Consider the following 13,643-nt stretch of genomic DNA (forward strand, 5'->3'; position numbering starts at 1 on the left):
GCTCACGGCCCAGGCCCACAGCCACTGCTGTCTAACAGAACGGGGCTCTGCCCGCTGATTCCTGGATGCTCAGAGCTGCAAAGGACCAGTCAGCCCACAAGGGTCAAGGGTGGAGCGGGAAGTAGCTTGTCCAAGTCCAAAGAGCCCAGTTAGCACCCTGGGCACACACTCATCTCAGGGCAGGGGTCAGAGCACAGGCTCTGGAACTGGCACCAGGGGTGTGAGTCCCAGCTGGGTGCTTTGGACAGTTCACCTAACCTCTTTATGCCTCAGTTTCCCCCTCTATAAAATGGGGATGCAGAATCCCGTAGGATCTTCCTCACAGGGTAGTTGTGGGATTAAAAAGGCTGACACATAAAGCACTCAGCGTGGTGCCGGCTAGGCAGCCTCCTGCCCGTATCATTATTTCCCCAGTTCTGGTCTAGACCTGTGAGCAGCAGAAGATTCTGGCCCTGGAGAAGTCCTCCAAGTGGGCAGGCCCTCCCTGGAGGCCCCAAGCGCAGGAGCGTGTGCGCATGCTGTGGGGAGGGCGCTGGACTGGTGTCTGGAGACAGGGGTGTGAGCACCTCTCTGAGCCAAATTCCATTGACTGTGACTCTTGTAGAGTGAAATAACATACCGGATTAATAAGACATGTGTGGGGAGCATTTGACAAAACCTTTCACACGCGCAAGCTCTGATTATGACAAGGATTTGTGGTCGGTGTAAGCACCAACCACTCTGACCCTCGGTCTCCTCTTCTAGGAAGAGATCTGAGCAGCGGGCATCTGAGCATCTGAGCAGCAGTCAGGACGATGCCTCTGGCCTGGGTCTCTTAACCCTGTCCAGGTCCTAGGGCCGAAGCTTCAGGTTCAGTCTCGCCCCTGGCTTTCTGTGTACACTGGGGGCTCCCTTACTGCTGGGGAAGCTGAGAGGGACGTTTTGCTCTCTGTCATTCTCACCTCCCTCTTCAAGGCACTGAGGAAATCGGGGTGGAGGTGAATGCCCAGAGTGGGCCTGGAAGCAGCTTTGGGAGGCTGTTCCTGAGGGCCACTGGCAGTGTCGATACCAGCAGGGTGGGGGCTGACCCTCAGGCATCACATATGACACCCACGTAAGCCCAGACACAGGCAGACCGCCACGGCTTTGGTGACGGCATCATGCAAGCTGCAGCTGGCAGCCGGGCCAAGAGCTTTCAGCAAAGATATTTATCTTCCTGGCAGACAAATAAGTTTTATGTTTTGGGTTTTTTTTTTTAAGGAGAAGAAATCCCACCCAGCCTCACCAAAAATAAACATCTCTGTTATGCAACTTCCTGGAGGCTAGACTGGGGAGGGGGGGCAGCCCCTGCCCCTTCTGCCCTAGCACTGCTCCCCAGGCCCCATCCCATGACCCCGTAGACCCTTGCCGTATCCTCTGGCCTTCAGCCTGGGATCGGGACCACCCCATACAACAGTAGGGGCTGGGCCATGCAGGGAAACTCCATGCTATAAAAAGCAATTGTTGGTAGGGACCAAACTCCTCATGTCAAGTCAGGGGAAACTGGGGCCAGAGAGAGCGGGAAATGTGCCCTAATTAGCGACAGAGTGCAGCCTCTCAGCCCTTGGTTGGTCCTTTACTCCTACCCATGGTCTCACGGCCTTTCCTGGGGAGAGAGGTAGGACCAGAAGGAATCCAGGGGCCTCACATAACCAAGAGGCTTGGTCTACGCATCCTGGGGTCAGAAGGACCAGCCCCAGAGGAGGAGAGAGTGCGGATGTGGACTCTGGGAGAAGCTCCCCAGCGTGGGCTGGTTCTAGGCTCAGCTCGGGGGGAGGCGGCAGAATGTCCAGTCTTCCAAGAAGAGGAGTAAGAATCCAGTTTCCCCCCCTCCAGCCACCCACTGAGAGGGAGTGAGTGGGTCAGGAGTGGGGAGACAGCATGGCATGTGCAAAGACCACCAGACCGAGAGATGGGAGATGTGTTTGCGGTCCCGGCTCTCCCAAAATCTGCCTGAGACTCCAGAGGATGCCTTTTATGTCCCAGAGCCTCATCTGCACACGGGAGCAGGCACGCCCTGTCTGGTGTCACAGCTTTGGCCCGGTGGAGTGATAGCCCTCCCGCCTTAGGGACCAGTGGGACCTTCCCCTTGGGATCTGGAGTGAGGAGAAGAGGGGAGAGGATGGGGCCATGTCTGTCCAGGCAAATGTCAGCTCACTGGAAAGGCTTAGAGATGAAGGAATTCTGGCAAAACTGAGGTTTCTCTGGTCCTTGAAGAGGGAAGGAATCTTCCAAATCTCCATCTTGATTACTGATCACCTTGCTTTAAATTCTGAGGTTGGGTCCCTCATTTAGACAACAAAGGAAAATTCCCCAAGGTTCTGACCCAACTGGTCAGGACGACAAGCCAAGGAAGTCCCTCTCAGGTGCTCAGTGCATCAGTTTCCACCTCCTGCCACCCTACAGCATCTCTACAAAGCGCTATCATCCAAGCTTTGGTGACAGAGAGCTCACTGCCCCCGGGACAGCTGGACCATCTGTCCTTAGGTCCAGCCCGTGTCTGTCTCCTGTAGGGTCTGGCTCATTGGTCCTGGTTCAAAACCTCCCGGGGCCTTTCCCAAGCCAGCCCTGCGGACATCTGGAGAGGGCTGCGCGCCTCTTGTCTTCCATCCTCCTGAGTAAATAACTGCAGTTCCCACCGCTCTTCTGCAGGAGGTCCTGAGTTTAACAGGCCTGCCTGAGGCAGGTGGGTGCCAGGGATGGGACGGGTGATGGTGTTGGGCTCTGGGCAAAGCCAGCAGATCGCTCTGCAACTAGATGATCCAGAGGGGCCGGGTGGAGACTTGGTACCGTGGCCTGAGGGCTGGTGCTGGTCAGGGTCCAGCTCGCTCTGTGACTCCCTCCTCAAGACGGCCACTGAAAACGGGGCCTGAGACTCAGGCTGAATTACTCCTGAACAAAGGAAAGCACTGACCTCCTTGGTCTCCCTCACCCCCACCTCTGTCCACCTGCCTGGAATGTCCCTTTTTTTCCAGCTGACCTCCAAGGTCCAATCAAGCACCAGCTCCTCCAGGAAGCCCTCTCAGACTGGGGCAGTCATACAGACCCCGCCATCCAATTACTGACTGTGTTTTCGGACTAGTATATAATCAAACCCCAAATGTCCAGCTCCTCCTAGAGAATCAGTTCCCTGAGGGTTGGGACCTCATGCCATTTGTCCTTTCTCAGCCCAGGATGGGACAGGCAGCAGACAGGCAGGAAGAGGTTACTGAAGAATCAACGAACAATTTCTAACAAACATTACTGAGCTCTCACTCTGTCCAGCTACCTCTGTGCACCTACTGCGTGCCAGTACCTATAGGGTACGTGCAGAGATGTTTGTTGAATGAATACATCCCCGTAAACACCGAGGAGAAAGGTGGCGAGGATACATGAGAAAAATGCACATAGTGACGAATGCCTCCATCAGAGGCTGACAGCTGCAACAGAAGGAGGTGAGATCACTGAGGGAGAGAGGAAAAGATGGAGGACGGAAGGAGGGAGGGAAGAAGGAAGGAGAGGAGAAAGACCAGGCAGACATAGAAGGATGTCTCCAAGTAGCAAGCAAGAGGGTCAGGGAGGCAGAAGGAGAAGCACAGAGATGGGCTTCACGGAACCGGGCTCCGGAATTGAAATGTCCAGGAAACCCAGCCCAGCATCTGCCAGGAACCAGCTCTGCATCCATCGCGCTGCTATACTGGGAGAGAGAAAACGGCACTGGGATCTCCCAGCTTGCCCCGCTGCTGGGCCCACCTTCTCGAGGCCCAACAGCATCCGGCACTGGCATGAAGCTGAGCAGCGACAGAGCCCCTTTGGGTCCAGGCCACCTGCCTCCCTGGCTGGCTTCCCCCCATCCTCCCTGGGGCAACCCCCTGTGGACTCTGGCCTGGTGCTATGCTGACACCCCGCCCAGAGTGGGAAGGGATCCCTGGACGGGCTTTGTCCCAGGCTGTGTGGCCCAAGACAACGTAATTGCAAGCTGCAGCTTCCCCGAGAATGTCTTGATCTGGAAATAGATCCCAGACTACTCAGAGGAGTCAAGTAATGTGCACGGAACACCGAGAGTCATCCTTGCCTGCCCCGAGGCAGGGACGCTGGCCCTTCAAACAACCCAGGCAAAGACTCCCATCGACCACTTCTGATGAAGTGGGAAGCATTCTTCGGTTCGAGGTTATATTCTCCATCAGGAGCCACAGAAGGCCCTTGGGCCTCTGCCTGAACTCCCCTGGGGAGGAGGCCTGGCCTCTTCTGGGAGCCACCTGGTCTGCTGCCGGACAGCCCTGGCTGTTGGATTTCAAGAAATCCAACGAGAAACGGGAAACCTTTCTTCATTCCCTTAACCTCTAGCCACTCGTCCCGGTTCAACCCTAGGGTGTCACTCTACTCTAGACTAACTTTTTTTTGACATGAAAGGCCTTGAAAGATTTCCAAAGGTGACGGTGATTTTTTTTTTCATTACTGTGATTTCAAGAGAATTTTTTTTATGGCTGTGATTTAAAGAGAATGAACTTCTGAAGCCACTTGGGGACAGGGTGCTGCAGGCCTGTGTGTGTGTACCCCTTCCGCGTGCACGGATGTGCGCCCTCGGGCATGGGGCAGAAGCCTGCATTTGCACATGGGTGCGGGGAACACATGTAGTGGCCTGCGGGTAGGTCTGTGTACCGTGCAGGCTCGTGTGGTCAAGGGCATGCACACAAGTGGCACGTGTGTGCCTGCGGACGTGTGCTGTTGCGTGTGGGTGTGGGTGTGAACGTGACCCTGTAGATACACGCGGGTGGGTATGGACATGGGTGGTGCGTGCGTGTGTGTGTGCGTGTGTGTGCACCCTTGCACATGGAGGGTCTGTCTAAGGGGTTTGAGTAATTTTATCCTCCGTGCTTTTGATTACATCTATTTTTCCTCCAAACATCTGCTTTGTGGGGGACATGCCGCTTACTCTGTTCTCGGGTGAGCCGGCCGCATGCCCTGTGGCAGTGTGCACACCGCCGATGCAACCTCCTTAAACAAAACAGGCCAGCGTGAGGCCCTTTCATGCTATTTAAAGGGCACTGACTAAGCCCACCGCTGTCCAAACAGTCGTGCGGGGGTGGGGGCAGAGGTTAAAGGTGAGCCACGGATTATAACCCCAGCCTACCTCATCTGCCGCTGGACTCTGTCCAGAGTTCAGCTTAGACATCCCTAGTTTTAGCTCCAGGTCCAAGAAATAACACCAAAGGGGTAGCAGTAACTGGGGCAGCGTTTCAGCAAACATGCACGGAGCCTATCAGCGTGTACCCAGTAGAGACGGACGGTGTTCCTGCCCTGGAGGAACTGCCAGTTTGTCGAGAGGAAGCACAAGGGCTCAGGCCAGCCACCCACGAGGTGACTTAGGCACTCCTGTCACCAACATGCACCCACCCAAGCCCTAAATGTGCCTCTCAAAACAAGGAAAGTCCGAGAAACTGTCACAGATCACAGAAGGCTAAGGAGACATGAGGACTAAATGTGATGTGGTATCCAGGATGGGGTCTTGAAACAGTAAAAGGACATTAGGGAGAAACTAGTGAAATCTGATTAAAATGTGGCGCTTAGTTAGCAGGAACGTTAAAACTAAAAAAAGATGGGTAAAATATTTGAATGGACATTTCACCCAAGAAGATATACATGGAAATCAGCACGATGACCCCCTCAGTGTATTATCCACGAGGAATATTCAAACTAAAACCCCCTTGAGATATGGCTACACACCTATTGCAACGGAAATCAAAAATCTGATGCTACCAAGTGATAGCGAGGATATGAAGCACCTGGAACTCTCATTCATCGCTGGTGGGAAAACACCGTGGCATTGTCTCGTCTAATTAAATATACTTGCATGGCTAGACCCAGAAATCCCACTGCTAGACATTTGCCCTAAAGAAACAAAGACTTATTTTCATTGCACACGTGTATGCAAATGTGTATAGCAGCTTTGCCCATAATCACGCCAAACTGGAAACAACCCAAATGTCCTTTAACAGGTGAATGAATAAACAAGCTGCGGAACAGCCATGCAGTGGGATGCTACAGAGGTAAAAGGAGCAAGCTAGAGATACAAACAATGGCATGGATGACTCTCAAAGACAGAATGATGGTCTGTCAAAGAAGCCAGTCTCAAAATGTATATAGTGCGTGACTCTACTTATTTATTGCATGGTATTCTGGGGAAGGTAACAGTACCAGGACGGAGAACAGATCACTGATTGCCAGGGGCTGGGGAGGGGGCAGGTTTGACCACAAAGGGCTGGTGTGCAGAACTATGCTATCCCGTATCCCAGTTGTGATGGTGAGTACGTGGGTCTGTACAGGAATGTGTTCAAATTCATAAAATAATACCCCCCCCGTTTTAACTTTACACCATGCTGTTTTAAAAATAAAAAAATATGTAAACTATAGAGAAAATTAAAAATTGGGTTTAAATATAGTAAAGAAAAACTTAGTAAGTAAAAAGTTTGTATGTCTTCACCCAGAAATCTCACTTCTAGGGATTTAACCTAAAGACAGAATTAGGGATGGGCACAAAGAATTAACTAGAGAGAAAGTTCATCATGGCATTATTATATGGAAAAACTGAAAGTAACCAAAATATTCAATAATCGGAGACTGGTTAAATAAAGGACGATATTTCCATAACTGGAAGATCCTTCCTGATTTTCTTTATTCTACAGACTGTTTCTCTCTTGGCATTTAATACACATTATTTTGTATCTATTTGCTTTTCCTTTATTTATTGTCTCTCTCTCTCCCTTCCATAAAACAGGGGATATATCTGCATATACTTGTTTTGTTTAGCCCTTTTGTTTAATGCCTGGTATTGTGGCTGGTATGCAGAAGGGGTTCAATAAACATTTGATGAAAAAGGAGTGAAACCGATGTGAAAGAACAGCATTTTAGTAACTGAAAGATGTTTGTGTTATAGTAAGTAAATCTCATTTTGAAAAAAAGGGGAGGTAGGGGTGGGGTACCTGTCCTTAGAAAATACTAGAGGTTTCCCGAGGTAAGAATACTGGTATCTGGGTTTTGTTCCTTTTTTTTTTCCTCATCTGACTTAATTTTCTATTTGTCTTACCATGACCAGAAATGGCTTTTATCATTTTAAAATGCTATGTGGAAGCAGCGATTAGAATCCTGAGGGATGTCTGCTCTGGCAGGTGTTGGATTCAGCTGTGTGATGTGGGAGGTGGGTGTGAGCGCCACGGGGGAGCCGGGTGGAGGAAGGGTAGGGATGCTTCAGCGAAAGGCCCCTTTCGCGGTGGGGATCGGCCACTGTCCTCACAAACTGGGCGGCCCCCTAACCCCATGACTCTGAGGCCTCTTGGATACTGGAGATTCCCAGAGCTCTGGCTTAAGCGTAGACCTCATTGGTTTCTCTGCCCTCAGACTCACCGCCCTCAGCTACAACCAGAGAGAGTGTCTAAAGCACACATCCCATCTAGTGGGAGCCTGTCTAGAGGCCCTCCACTGGTGCCCAGAGCCCTCATTAGGATGGTCAGATAGAATACAGGGTGCTCAGTTAAATTAGAATTTCAGAGAAACAGTTATTTTTTAAGTGTATGTCCCGAATATTGGATGGGGCACACTAATACTAAAACTTATTCATTTATTTGAAATTCAAATTAAATGGAGCACCCTGGTTTTGTTGTTAGTTTTTTGCTAAATCTGCCAGCTCTGCAAGTCAGGCTGACTGTGGCATTCAGGATTCCCCAGGCGGGACTGACACTGGTTCTCCTCACAGACTTACATCTTTCCACACCCCACCTCTGCACCTCGCTTCCGGTCCCACAGACCTGCCCTCATGCCTCCAGTACACTGCTCGAGCGGCTTCAGGCTACCCCATTCCTGCATATGTGCTCTTCCTTCTAACCGGAATGCCCTTCTGCCCCTCATGCATCTGGCTAACTCCTCCTCTCCCTGCGTATCTTCCTCTGTAAATTTTGTGGCTTTTCTCCCCCTCGTTACATATAATTATCTATGTTCTATATGGAAATTAAAAAAAAAAAATCAAGACAGACCAAAAGAAGAAAACTGTAACACACAAACACAAAAGGGAAACATCATTTTTTTTGGGTACAAGTCTTTTTTCTTTTTAACCTAACACTATCCTGTATATCTTTCCATCCTATTCTATATTCTTCTACTACATCGTTTTTAGTGGCTGCACAGTATTTCACCACCTGGACAAACTATTTTATTTCATCAGTCCTTTACTGTTGGGCACGTGGATCGCTGATTGTTTGAAATGATAACAGGCCTGGGATGAATATCCTTGCAGTTAAATCCCTTGATACTTTCACGGTAATTACCTTAGAAGAAGCTCCAGGAACTAGAAATACCGAGTTAGATCACAGTCACACCTTAAGAGCTCTGATAAACGTGTCTTCTAGAAATCTGCCTATTTCCTCCGTGTGCCCACCTGCTTCAGGGCCAATACCAGTCATTATACTGTTTTTTAAAATCTTTGCCAGTGTGAAGGATAAAAGTGAAATCTTGTTTGAATTTACATTTTTTTATTACTAGTAAAGTTAACCTTTTATTTGTTGTATTTCTTCTTTGCTGAATTGTTTCTACTGGGCTTCCAAGGTTCAGTGCAAGGCCGACCCCTTCTTCCTCCCTGACCCCGGGGGGCTGGGCTTATCTCTTAAACACTGGATTCTCTGCTCTAAAGCACTGGTGTGTGGTCCTGCTTCCCACTCCACTGTGAGCGGTTCAGACCAGGGCCTCCCTGATGCACAGCTGGGTCCTGAGATGGGCCCGGGCTCCTTCTGCCTTTGGTAGCGCCGGGGCAGCTCTGCACGCCCTGCTGAGGTGATGGGGCGCCCATAGGAAAGGGACCCAAGGCCACGGGGCTGGACTCCGGAGCCGGGGGGCCTCGGTCCCTCAGCACACACTGCTGTGTGTGGGCCTTGCGGGATGATGGGGCTCAGAGAAACCAGCCACGGGGCTGGGCATGAAGGGCCAAAGGTGGCCCCGCTGCTGCTAGGGCCCTGGGCAAACCTTTTAGCTTCTCTGCTTCCTCATGTCAACAAGTATTGCCGGATTTCCTGCCAGCGAGAGGAGAGAAGGGGTTATGGAGAAGGCGCAGCCCCTACAGGAAGTCGAGACCGAGGAGGAGTCGCGGGGCCCTGGGACGCCATGCGCACCCACAGGGCAGGTTCCCGGGTCCCTGCATAAAGGCTCTAGGCAGCACCCCCAATCCAGCATGATCAAGGCTGCAGTGGCTCAAACTGGCCACCAGGAGGCACTGCAGTCCCAATTAAGTTCCTCGGGGCCAGAGGTGATGCCCCAGGGTCCCGGCTTCAGATGAAGTTTCTCCAAGTTTGGTTAAAGGCACAGGCCCTCCCTGGGAGGGTTGGCCAAACAAGCAGTTACTCAGTCTTACTATGTGTCTGCCGCTGTCTCAACCCTACAAGGGACACAGGGGTGGATGAGGTGGGTCCCTGCCCTTCCCCAAAGAGCCCTTTTCTCCTCTGGTTCTGAGGGTTTTCACATTCTTGACTTCAGAATTCCCACATGGTGGCTTTCTTCAGCACCCTCGTTTTACAGATGGACAAACTGAGGCTCAGAGAGAAGGAACCCATTGAATGTCACCACCACTGGGTGCCAGGCCTGACCTGAGCTCCTGATTCCCCAGAGTCACCTCCCTTCGTGGAGACCCTGGGGAATCCTCAGTCTTCTAGCTACTTATAAGTGAGCCATGCAAATGCTACCCACACCCAGGTTTTGCCCAGGTGGCTGTCCATGCAGCTGGCGGATTTGTTGCCAGCTCTTCTGTGGGCTCTTCCCCAGGGAAGCATCAGCAGAGGCGGGGGCTGCAGCCCCCTCCTCCATCGGTCCACTCTCACACAGCTCTCTTGGTTCTTCCCACACACTGAGGTGGGGAGGTTTCCTGTGGTCCAGAGGATGGAGGGCGCTTCCCAGAACCAAGGAAGGAAAAGGAATTAGCACTGGGATGCTTCATGCTTTACCCAGTACTAGCACACCTGTCATGCCACCACTGCTGCTCTTCACAACAGCCATGTGAAATATGCCCATTTGACAGCCCCAGAGACTGAGGCCAGAGGGAGTAAAATACTTGTCTAAGAATACACAACTGGTGAGAGGCAGAGCTGAGGTCTGACCCCTAAGCCTGCGGCACTTCCTCTGGGCCCTCCTGAAGTGGATACCCTGTGTGGGGCTGGGACGGGACAGCCAGAAGACAGGGTCAGGGAGGAAGGGAAAAAGTGGGAGTCACAGGAGGATGGCTCCTCTCTGACGCCTCTACATCTGCCCCATCACATCCGACCTTCAGTGCTGGCCCTGATGAAACTGTCCTGATAGAATTTCATCGACCTGGGACCTCAAATGTGGACCCATGCCTTTTCCTGGGACCTTGTTTTCAGGGTCCCCTCCATCCCCCAGCTTACACCCAGCTAATTCTTTCTTGTTTTCTTTCGGACACCGGGTCTCAATTTGCATTTGTTCTCCACTGAATACCAAAGTATTTCGAGGTAAAGAGGCATATGTCTGCAACTTACTCTTAAACGGTTCAGAAAGAAAGAATACGTATCTGTGTATAGGTATGTATATTGATACATACATATATACAAGAGAGATTGAGAGTGATAACACAAATACAGTAAAACATTAAGATTTGGGGAATTGGTGTCAAGGGGATCTGGGAATTCTTTGTATTCTACGTTTAACTTTTTTGATGTCTGAAAATATGTCAAAACAAAAAGCTTTTAAAAAGAAGAAGTATGCAGACAAATGGGAAGAAACCACTTTATCCAGGAATCCCAGTTCTGAAGCCGGCATTTGTCATAATTTGAACAGGACCCAGACCAGGGTTTAGTTAGCAACCTCCCCTCCTCCCCGTCACCAGCACTGTCCACGGCCTCTGCAAATGAGCTCGCACACTGGAATCAAAATCACAAGGCAGAAGCCAACTCTAGGAACAAACCTTGCTTCCCCAGCCCTAGGGAAACCCACATTTCCACCCACGTAAGTAACTGGTGACCCCCTTAAAGCACGTGGTTCTTCTAAATGCTCTTCCAAGGCCCGAAGGAAGCAGTATTTTGTTAGCTGAGATCAAATTACTCTCGGACCTTAAAAGTAATAAAAGTACTTTTTATTGTTTGAGCCTATTATAATTTCAGTCCTCCTACAATTAGTCTGAGTGAGGTTTCCTTGTATCCAAAGAGAAGGGCTTAAAAAGAAAGCCCACTGACAATAACTGGACCGTGGAAGTGACCTAAGTGTCCATCGGCAGATGAATGGAGAAGCAAACTGGTCCATCCACACGGTGGAGTATTATTCAGCCTCAAAAAGGAAGGAAATTCTGACACCTGCTACAACACAGATGAGCCCTGAGGACACTACATTGAGTGACACAAGCCAGTCACAAAAAGGCAAATACTGTGTGATAGCACTTATATGAGTCCCTCGAGTAGTCAAGTTTATAGAAACAGGAAGTAGAACGATGGTTGCCAGGGGCTGGAGCCCGGGGGTGTGGAGTTAGTGTTTAATGGGGACAGAGTTTCAGTTTTACAAGATGAAAAGAGGATGGACGGTGGTGACAGTTGCACAACGTTCCGGATATATTTCATACCACAGGGCTGTACACTCAAAAATGGTTAAGAGGCGGCTTCCCTGGTGGCGCCGATGCAGGGGACACAGGTTCGTGCCCCGGTCCGGGAAGATCCCACATGCCGCGGAGCGGCCAGGCCCGTGAGCCATGGCCGCTGAGCCTGCGCGTCCAGAGCCTGTGCTCCGCAACGGGAGAGACCGCAACAGTGAGAGGCCCACCTACCCCCCCCCCACCAAAAAAAAGGTTAAGATGGTAAATTTTATTATTACTTGTATGTTACTACAATAAAAAAAATTGGAAAAAAAGAAAAGAAAGCCCACTAGCCTGTGTCCCTCAGGGCCTTCACTGCCTTTAGCCTCCGAGGTCCCCTCCGTCCCCCAGCTTACGCCCCAAATTCCTTTTTTTCTGTCTTTTCCCTGATGATGTGACTTGGTTTGCATCTATTCATTGTGCTCCTTCCTTGGTTTACTTGTTTGTTCATTCACCGATAACCTCCCCAGAGCCTCCCCTTAGTCATGGCCTCGTGGAAGGGACAGACGTGTAACAGTGTGGTCAAGTGTTATGGCCCGTCATGGCCTCGTGGAAGGGACAGACGTGTAACAGTGTGGTCAAGTGTTATGGGCCCCAGTGGCAAGAGCCCTGCATCCTGGGTGCAGCGTGTCCACAGGAAGGAGCAGTCGCTTCTTGTTGAAAAGGCCGGGGAGGCCTCAGCAAGAGCGTGACCTTGAACTGAGTATTGGAAACTACAGAGGTCCTGGCAAGGCATGCTACATTTTACGGCAAAACAGGACATCCCAACTGCCAGCTGAGCTGGTCCTAAATTACTAAGTGAGAAGCCTTAGGGGCCTCCCCACAGGACTGGTGCCACTAATAAGGACGATCACATAATCACTCGTGTTTGAGTAGTTCTGACCCATCCACTATCTTATTTGATCCTCCCCAGATCCCTAGGAGGTCTGTGTTTTTACCCCCATTTTACTGATGAGGAAACTGAGGTCCAGAGAAGCTTAACTTGCTCAAGGTCACATAGCTAGGAGGGGCAGAGCTGGGATTTGAACCCAGATGGTCCAGCTCCAAGCCCAGTGTCCTGTCTATGGCCTCTCACACAACGATGTGTTGTCTCTCTTCCGTAGACAGGCAATCTTGAAAGGATTGCAGGCAGACTTAGTCTTGTCATTGGGAGACACAACTGAGCCACTGGAGATGTTTCCATCACAGAGGACTAATCTAAACAGAACTTTCGGGTGACCATGAGAAGCCCCATGTATGATCTAACACTTGAACATCACCTCCTGATACTTACTGGGGTGAGCTGGGTCGTGACCTCAGTCAGGGACTCTAACCAGCCCTGTGAGCTGCTATCCTCATGGAGACTGAGGTTCCCCGGCTCCTTCCTTCCTGGTCCAGCCTAGGTCTCATCCCCAAGCCCTGCCTCATGAGGCTGGAGGAGATCCTAGCACCCTGCAGGGGAAGGGGCGCTGGCCCAGGCTGGGTCCACTGTCACAGAAGCAGAAGGAGCCTCCATACTCTCCCTTAACCCCAACAAGAAGTCCCAGAGCTCAGGGGTCACCCTGGGCCACTACTCACCTTCCAGGCAGGATACGGAGACCCCGAGCGACCACAAGGCCTGTCAGTGGAAGGACTGTGTCTGCCGGTTTCAAATCAGCTTGGTGGTCTGTCTGCCCCTTGTCTCTCTCTACCTTCACCTAACCAAGTGGCTTTGGGTATGTCCCTAAATATCTCCCACCTAATCCCTCAGAGCAGGGAGAAAACGTGCATTCCCAACCATCCCCATGGAGGCACACCATAATAGTGCCATTGGATCCAAGGGAGGCAAGATGGAGAGGCTTAAATCCTGCTCTAGGTGAAATGAATGAGAAGTCTTTGGAGCAGGACAGGCGTGGGTTGGACTCCTGATTCTGCCACTTATTTGGTGCATTCATTCATTCGGCAACATTTCTGGAGCGCCAGCTGTGTGCTGGGCAAAGTTCCCGGTGATGGAAATAGGAAGTCTAATAAAGCATGGCCCCTTCCTTCCCAAAGTCCCCCTGCATGAGGGAGG

The 13,643-nt window shown here is 51.0% G+C and overlaps 1 protein-coding gene across 1 annotated transcript in view; it reads right to left on the minus strand.

Annotated features, from left to right (window-relative positions):
• Window positions 1–13,643, minus strand: part of ALX4 (ALX homeobox 4) — a 39,788-nt gene that overhangs the window by 9,531 nt on the left and 16,614 nt on the right. The window lies entirely within an intron of this gene.

The sequence above is a fragment of the Phocoena phocoena genome, chromosome 8 (genome assembly GCF_963924675.1).
Source record: "Phocoena phocoena chromosome 8, mPhoPho1.1, whole genome shotgun sequence".
Lineage (NCBI taxonomy): Eukaryota > Metazoa > Chordata > Mammalia > Artiodactyla > Phocoenidae > Phocoena > Phocoena phocoena.